This window comes from Cavia porcellus, unplaced genomic scaffold (assembly GCF_034190915.1).
Source record: "Cavia porcellus strain 051 isolate PalLab524CR breed Dunkin Hartley unplaced genomic scaffold, mCavPor4.1 scaffold_13, whole genome shotgun sequence".
Taxonomy (NCBI): domain Eukaryota; kingdom Metazoa; phylum Chordata; class Mammalia; order Rodentia; family Caviidae; genus Cavia; species Cavia porcellus.
In genome coordinates this window covers 12,454,917-12,461,718 of record NW_026947496.1, presented here as the reverse complement: position 1 = coordinate 12,461,718, position 6,802 = coordinate 12,454,917, and positions in this window count along the sequence as shown.

Here is a 6,802-nt window from a genome sequence, read left to right as displayed (position 1 = left end):
GCATAGCATGGCCTTTGGAGTCTCACACAATAAGGCAGCATTGGTTTTTTAAAAAAATTATTATTTTGTTTTTTAAAAATTTCTTTGGTACTAGAGATTGAACTCACGACCTCATGCTTGCCAGGGAGATGCTCTGTCCCTGGCTTCAGGCAGCGCTGTTGACTCCTGAGTCAGTACCAGTGAGTAGATGCTGCTGCTGGGCTTTCCCTCTAGGATGCTTAGCTGGCTAGGAGTAAAGCAAAAGGCTAGCTAGCTAAGGAGACCCTTGGAGAGGTTCTGGCTCCACCTCTTGTGACCAATGCTTGCGGCCACGCCTCCGCGGTATGCTGTAGATTAGTCACTGGTTTATTAGACTCTATTCAAAGCAGATGTCACAAACTGGCACCTGATCAGTTCAGAAACAATGCTGTCCTTCACCCATGGTGAGAGCGTGAGTGAGTGTGTGTGGGGGCGAGAATCAGCTTGCAGCGAGAAGGCGCAGGGCTGACCAGGGATCCTTGCTCTTCCCATTTACCTGCGTTCATAGACGCATCGGCTCAGAGAAACTACAAGTGTGCTAAATTCTAAGTCTGCGGTCCTAACTGGGGTTCAGTAGTTCTAGAAAGAAGGAAGAAGGATGGGGGACACAGTTCTGTGATAGCAGGTGCAAGGCCGTGGGTCGTCACCAGCAATGAAAAAACAAAAACAAAGGAAGTACAAGTCCTGCCGTCTTTCCCCCCCTTTCACGCGAAGCCTGGAGAACAGGAAGCAGGTTTGGGTCTGGTTTCGTGGGCTCTTCTGTTGTTTAGTAGCCACGGATGCCCACGTGGTCCACGGCCAATGTCGAGGTTAGAGATTTATCACCCTGGGTGTTTGTTTAAAACTCCTTTTTCTTTGTTCATATGCATCTGCAATACATAGTGAGTACATCCATCCTTGGGAACTGGTACCTATCCACATTCCACCGCTTTTCAGAAAGGGAAATCACACACAGGAACCCATCGACAGCAGATCACACATCCAGTTCAGACAGGGGCATGTGGCTCTGTGGCGTTTCCTTTAGGACCTGTTTTGGGGAGAGTCCATGGGGAGACTGAGAGGTGCTTGGCTCTAACTGCAGGTGGGTTAAGGATCTCAAGTTGGCACAGGTCTCTCTCCCCTTCTGTCCTCAGACAGTGGCCCCGCACTGGCCTTAGCCGCTTCTCTCCCTGACCCGTTCTGGCTGACTGAGCCTTGCTGCCCTTCCTGGTACCTGAGCTCTTGGGAGTTACTGGAAGCCAACAGGAAGCATGCAGCATCTGACCACACAAAGAACAGGCTGCAGCGCTGTCATCTCCAGGGTCTGCCATGTGCACTGTGTCCCTGGAGCAGGAGGAAGCAGCTGATGCGCAGAAAGGGCTCTGGGTGGAAACACGTTGGGGTCCTGATCCACCATCCCCACACCAGGGCGGAGCAGGCAGAGGATGAAGGAAGAGAGGCTCTAGATTGTGTGTGTGTGTGTGTGTGTGTGTGTGTGTGTGTGTGTGTAATTGTGAGCCCCTGTGTTTCCTAAGAGACACTATCAGACTCCAGAGGCAGCTTGCCGAACAGGCTAGGTGATGCAGGAGGCCATCTGTCCGTCTGGGTGGCAGACTTGGACTCGGATGAACAGCAGGCAGCCCTGAGTCAGCCCACTGGTCAGCCCTGGGGGAGGAGGAAGGAGCCATGAGGTCACTAGGCAGTGAAGTCACATGGGTGGGATGATAGATCTCACCCTATCACGGTGAGGGCTCAGGCTCAGGCACATACTCTCTCCACTGGAAGCTGTGTTGCTTTGCCACATGGGACAGTACAACGTGGATCCAGGCCAGGTAGACAGAGGTGTTTGCTTGGGTCCACGTTGACTTTCTTGGCCACCCGATGGCTAATGGGATAAGGAGCTCTGTGCCTGCCCCAGGGCATTGTCCCTGAGGCCAGCTGTGCTCATGCAATCCTGAAGTCCCACTGTGGGAGAGAGGTCACAAGACCAGGGTCGTCATGCACGGTACCTCCTCTGAAGAGTCCCCAGCTGCTGCTGGCTGGCACAGGGTCTGGACCTGTCCTCTGCTGCCAGCTCAGTGTGTCTCGCCTGTGCCCCGTGCTGTCACCCTACCAGCCTCTGATCAGGCTGTGTGGCTGCAGGAGGCCACAGGGTGGAAGGGAGCAGGCTCCATACAAGGTGACCTCCCCACAGAGCCCAGGTCTCCAGCCACTTGTGCAAGGATTCCTGCTCGTGTTTGCATCACAGTGTCTGCAGCTGCCCTGTCAGCAGGTGACCTTTAAAACTGCTGCAGAGAGGCCAGCTCTGGACACCACGCTCCCTGGAGCAACTTCTCTTCCTGTCTGCCCAGGATGAGGGCTCCTGCCTCAGTGCCCAAGGGCCCCAAGCCCCTGACTGGCATTTTATTTTATTTACTTATTATTTTTATTTTATTAGAAAGTTTTACTCTTACCTTTACTCCATTTTATATATTTCAGGTGTACAATTGACTGTATTCTATTTATTTCCAAACTTATGCTCCCCTCCTCCCAGCTTTCTCTGATTTGCAGAGGATTCAGGTACAGTGAAGGCAGTGTGGCGGGGGGACCTGGCAGAGGAGCACCAAGGAGACCCGTGCCGTTGTCCCCTGGCATTGGTGGCAAATGGTTCCAGGACTCCCATGGGTACCAAAACTCACAACACTCGTGTCCGTTACATAGAACGGTGCTGTATTCACACAGACCTTAAGGACATTCTGCCCTGCACCTCACGATGTTTAATAAGTGCAGACACTGTGTCAGTAGTTGTGCTGTGTCTTAGAGGGAACAATGACAAGCGAAGAGTTTTGCACATGTTCAGCACAGAAGTGTCTCCCCTGTCCTTGCTCTGATCTGTGACTGGCGAAATTGTAGCCACAGACCCCTGACTGAAGGGACACTGGGTTCGTCACAGGTAGAGACTGGTCCCGTAATTCAAGGCGTGCACCTCTGATCTCCCAAGTCTAGGCTGATCTTCCCTGGACCACGACACGATTCCCCACCAGAGATCCTCAGGTGAACCCAGGGTGAGTAGGTCAGCCTGGCTCTGCGGACCTGAGCCCTTGGCTTACTGGTGGTCTTCCTGGACCCCTGCCTCTTCCTCCTCTTCTCAAAGCCAGTGAATCACCAAGTCCTGTAAATCCTAACTTTTAAACATTCTTTTGGTGCCTCTGTTTCTCTCCATTGTCCTCTGATTCAGGGGTCAGCACGCCGTGGACCTCAGACTCAGTCTGGTGCCATTTTGTAAATAAAGTTTTATTGGGACGCAGCTGTGCACGTCCCCGCCTTGCATGCTGACAGAGAGGACTTCACCCCACACTTGCGATGTGGTCTTTTCAGAAAAGATTTGCCAGCTTCCGCTCTGACTCACCCACGCGTCCAGCGCTTTCAGGGGAATGAGGCGGCTTCCTTCCCACTCGTGTCCGTGTCTCCAGCCTTGCTCCTGTGTGCGGCCCCGCAGAGTGAGGATCTCACTGCACTGCTCCGCCACAGCCACCCCTGGCTCCTCCCGGGCCCCTGATGCCCTCAGCACCTTCTCCTGTCAGCAGGGCCCTCCTGTCGCCACCATGGCACATCGTCCTGCAGCCGCAGCTGCCAAGGGCACCCAGGTCCCCAGGTGTCTTCCTCCAGGCCGGCACTTGTGGGTGCTGCCGCCTCGCCCTCGCCCCTCACCTGCCTGCAGGGACCCATTCCACAGTTGTCGGTTGTCGGGGAAGCCTTTCCTGCGTGCTCCTGTGGACTCTGGTTCTTCTGCACAGGTTATACTGAAATTGCCTTTCTTCTCTCCCTCTCTTTCCTTCTCCTCCTTCTGCCTCCCTCTTTCTTCCTCTCTGTCATTGAGTCTCTCTCCCTTCTTCCCGCCTCTCTTTCCTCCTCTCCTCCCCCATCTCCCCATCCCTGCCTCCAGTGCTCTGGATGCAAAACAAAACCAACAGCAAAAAAGTCCCTCATCTCCTGCCTCCCTCAGTGGCTCCTGGCTAGTGGAGTAGATGGGACTCAAACAGGATTAAAAGCGGGACAGTGAGACTTCAGGCTGTCCCAAAGGGATGAAGGAAATCAGGAGGAGGACGCAGAACCCTGCGGTAGTTGACACTATGGACACGCAACCCGGCCCAGGAGGGTCTCTCTGAATCCAGGCTTGAAGGAAGAGAGGGAGGCAGGGGGAGGGCAGGGGAGGAGCCTCAGCCGAGGAAGGAAAGCCAGGGTCTGCAGGCAGCCAGCACCCAAGGGCTGGAGCAGGACGGAGGAAGAGCTGTGGGAGACCAAGCCTGGACCTGAGGGCCATGGGAGCCGCGTCAGGGAATGGAGCCGCGGAGTGGCAGGACTCAGTATGAGCTTTAAAAGCCATGTAACAGTGCCCTCATGGTGCTAAGGCCTGACAGACGTGGTCCTGGAGGGCAGGTGTACAGAGCAGGGCTCCCCACATCAGTAGAGACAGTGGGAGAGGTCTGGGGGACAGAGCAGTCTCAGGGCTGTCTGCAGGGGACCCTGCCACGCTGGTGGCTAGGACCAAGTCCAAAAGTGTCAGAACAGGAAGCTCACCAGATAACTCTCCTGGGGTGGGGGGACCCCGTGTAAGTCCTGGAGACTCAGGCCTGGAGTTCTGCTGGCCACAAGTCACCTCCATACTGCTTCTCCTGGACTGGACGGTGCACTCTCCAGGCTTGGTTTTATCCAATCAAACGGTCGCCTAAACATAACTGTCCCAGCATCCTTTGTGTCTTACTGATCTGTATTCTCAGGACATAGCACATCTGGCTTGCAGAAGACCTCTTCATGTGTGTTACAGATGAATGTATGAATGAATGAATGAATGATAGCTAATGAATGAGTGTTACTTCCCAACAGCCAGAGCCTGGCTCCTCAGGCTGTGGGTCTCCCTCTGATGAGGTGAAAGGTGCCTCACTGGCCACGTCCCTGGGCTCTTGGCTACCTGCTTGGCCATCGCCTTGGCAACTGTACACATCCAGCTGGTTTTCTTGCTCGGGATCCTTTTTCCCCCGGAGGGTGTATTGCACAGTACACAGCGTCATCTCAGCCCCGCTCTGGGCAGTGTCCTGCACTGCAACAGACATGGACCTAGTGGCTAGTGGAGGTGGGCCTGGGGACCTGTTGATGACAGACTCCAGGTTTCTAATCACCTCCAGATGCCAGCCCAGAGCCTCAGTGCAGGTGAAGGGGCAGTGGGGCAAAAGCCCAGAAATCATCTGCAGAAATAGAGTTGGGGGATTTTGTGGACCCAGTGCTGGGAGCTATGTGTGACACAACTGTCCGAGGTCCAGGGCCCACCAGAGAGGCCACTGTGGAAGGACACAGGCAGCTGCCTCTCACCCAATGGCCCTGTCCCCTCCTGGGTGGAGGAGGCCACTGTAAGGATGTTGGGTGCCTGCCTCCTGAGCCAGTGGGTGCCCAGGGAGGAGGACGGAAGAGGAGCACGAGCAGTGGTCACTACCAGCGTGGAGGACAGGACACCAGTGGGGGCTTGTGCAGCTCTGTGCTCCGGATGGGAGAGAACTGAGGTTTGGGGTGACTCTGATGGGCCAGAGGTTTGGGGCAGCCCTGGCTGATGGGAGCATTGTCCATCCCACAGATGAGGGGTCTCTAAGTCGGGATGACAGAGCTGACAGAGGGGCAGACACACTGTAGCAATAGCTGAAGCATCTGTAAGCTAGGGAACTAAGAAAAATCCTGTCCCTGCTAGGATCCCATAAATTAACTTTCCTATTTCTGAGTCTGGTAGAACCTGCTAGTCCTTTAACTCCACTTTTTACCTCTCCCTTAATAATCAACATTTTAAAATATGTTTTTTCCAGAACAAAGGCTTCTTTTCATGGCTTCTCTGGGAACCATGTGTGACCACAGGGTAAAACTGTGGTCAGGATAAAACTGGAAGTCTCATGTTCAATCACTGAGAAGTATAAAGGGAGAGAATTTCCTCTTCCTCCTTACTGAAGGCTGGGATATGAATGTGATAAATGGAATTCAGTAATGATTTTGGGCCATGAGGTAGTAACTCTATTGACAAAGGGCCTTGACTCCTGATGATCTGAGCCACAAGGGAAATCATAGACTGTTAATTTTTACTTTTCATTTATGTGAGATACACAGGCTTGTGTTTTTGGTAAAGCATTGTTATCTTGGGTTTTATGAATCTTATGCATGAGCCTGTTCCTATGTAATGTATATGAAAAATAACACACACACACACACACACAGAGAGGAACAGCATTGAAAAGAAAGGTATAAACCAGTCAAATTGGCTCCAAGTCCTAGCTCTGCTGCTTGCTAGCTGTGTGTTCTTGAGTAATTTCCTTAAGCTTTCTGTGCCTCAGTTTCCAAAATAATGTACTAGAAATAGTAACAGAAGTAATTGTGTAGTTTCTGTTTATTTTTCTGGAGGGGATAAATGAAACGTACATTGACATAAAGACATAGAATAGTGGTTGTCACGTAGTGAACATTGATATGGATTAGCTATCGCCACGGTCCTAGCCTGTTTCTGTTCCTATAACGCGGGTATTTTATAAAGATGTGTTAGCCCGCTTTCCATTACGGTGATAAAAACCTGAGGAATCAATACAGGAAGTTTTATCATAGCTAATGGTTTCAGAAGGTTCAATCCATGACTGCCTCACCTTATTATTTTGGGCCTGTGGCAGCCCCGCACCTCACGGTGGGCATGTGTGGCAGGGGAGGCTCATTTCTGAGACACAATTCCTGACACTGTAAAGGAGGGTCGGGTACTTTTTGGCTCATGTTTATAGTCCACAGTTGGTTGGCTCCAGGG